Source organism: Priapulus caudatus, unplaced genomic scaffold (assembly GCF_000485595.1).
Source record: "Priapulus caudatus unplaced genomic scaffold, Priapulus_caudatus-5.0.1 Scaffold176, whole genome shotgun sequence".
Lineage (NCBI taxonomy): Eukaryota > Metazoa > Priapulida > Priapulimorpha > Priapulimorphida > Priapulidae > Priapulus > Priapulus caudatus.
In genome coordinates, this window is record NW_014577237.1 from 277,945 (window position 1) to 280,014 (window position 2,070).

At 39.5% G+C, this 2,070-nt stretch overlaps 1 protein-coding gene across 4 annotated transcripts in view; it reads left to right on the forward strand.

Moving 5' to 3' along the window:
* The window catches only part of LOC106806731 (PHD finger protein 21A-like), a 31,168-nt gene that overhangs the window by 7,770 nt on the left and 21,328 nt on the right, over positions 1-2,070 (forward strand). The window lies entirely within an intron of this gene.

A 2,070-nucleotide genomic window follows, 5' to 3' on the forward strand; every position in this document is an offset into this window, starting at 1 on the left:
CACACACACACACACACAGAAATCTCCAATTTATAGTAAGATACTAGAATTTCAGTAAATCCATTCTTTATCACAGTTGCCTGACTTGAGAAACTGTTACAGAGAAGGGTACATGGTACTAACTTATTGGTTGCTAAAAATGTTGAATGTTTGACAAATTTCAGAAGAAAATTATCATTTAAACATGTGCACATTGTTTATACGTTTATGCATCCAATTAACGTATACTTAATTGATACTATTTTATTCTCTAATATGGCCAAAATGCCTATGCGAAGTTCAGGCAAGGATGTTTCTGCCGATATGAAGTTTTGTTGTTGCCACATCAGTCATTACGCTAACTGCTGAATCGTGAAGTCCACTAAAACATGGGCAATTCTTGCACTAAGATTGAAATTCATGTTTTATCTGTGTTATTTGTGGAAATAATTGACTAAATTTAGATTTGTCTGCACCAATAGTAAGATTAAGGTTTTTTAATCTTTAAGTCTGGTTTCAAATAATTTTGATTGAGGATGCATCAGTGGCGTAGCTAGGATTTTTTCAGCGGGGGGGGGGGGCACTGGGGGGGCCATAAATTTTCGTGGGGGGGGGCACAATATATAACTTTTCTTTGTGTTATACTGTTCTAACGGCATTGTTTTTAATTCAATTTTTTTTTATCAAGCATGAATTTTCAGTGGGGGGGCACCTGGGGGGGCACAGAAATCCCGTAGCTACGCCCCTGGGATGCATGCAAATATTGTTCAGAGGCAGCTAGAAAATACGAGATCATTCATGTTGAATCGACTATGAGACTGCATGTACATGTGTGAACCGCGTGCATGTACTATAATGTAGTTGCTACACGTGAGAACAATGTCAATGTACATTTTACAATGACAATGTCAATGTCAATGTACACAAAACGTGTGGAGGCCAACATTTGCGTAACAATGCACGTGTGATTTTTATCAATGCAACACTTTATTAATTCTTTTGGATACATTGATTTAACATTGAGACACTGTGCGCCACCACCACGCTTAGTCTCGTTGAGCTACTTACGCTCTTTCAAGAGAGCTCAGTATATGGAAGAAAAAGAAGAAGAAGGAGGAGGAGGAGGAAGAGGAGGAGGAGGAGGAGGAGAAGGAGAATAATAAGGAAAAGGAGAAGGAGAAGGAGGAGAAGAATAAGAATAAGAATAATAAGAAGAAGAAGACAGACTGTAAACCGATCAAAAGCTTGTTAAAACTGTTGTGACAATTTTGATCCTGGTTGGCATCCGAGCTTTTATTTGAGTATATCTAAACAGTCATTCATAAACTGACCACCAGCCGTCAGGAATTATGCAATGTACGCGTGTATTAATTATTATGCGAGTGTTACATGCTATCAGGGGTTAATAGTGACAAATTGTCAAGAAAAAATTGTCATAATTTTTACAATTTGTCATTATAAACCCCTGATGTTATATCATGTGCGTGTTACATACTATATGTTTGGTGCATGCGATGCATGTGTTTTATACTGTGGAAATCAGTTACTGCTCTGTTGAGTTTTCTCTCCGGGCGCGCGCAGTGATATTCGTTCTCTCGTGCAGAAAACCGCGTTCATTTTGAAGAGAAACGTCGTAAAATCACGGTGGCAGATGATTTAGGTCGCGGAAAATCCCGTAAAATGCATCCAGCGTTGCGTCGCAATCACCCAGAGTTCCACGCGTGTTGTTAGTTCGACATGTAATTAAGTGTCAGTAATGGATTACGGGGACAGACCAGACGGGTGGTGAACAACAGTAGAGGGCGTCCATAGGCAGCAGGCCTGAATAAGCATCGAACAGAAATTAATAAAAAATACTCACACTGTTACTTCGCTTACATACACTTTATTCATGTTAAATAACTACAGATTCATGCTCTATGCTCGGCTCGAAACTTTTGCCAGCTCTATGAGGCGAATTTCTACACAAAAATGACCAACCGGTCGCTGTGGATACGCCACCTGACGGAATATCACGAATACACAACAAGACCAATTTTACTTCTAATGCTTTCTAGACGTCCACGAGGCATCTAACCTGCGTGCATAATG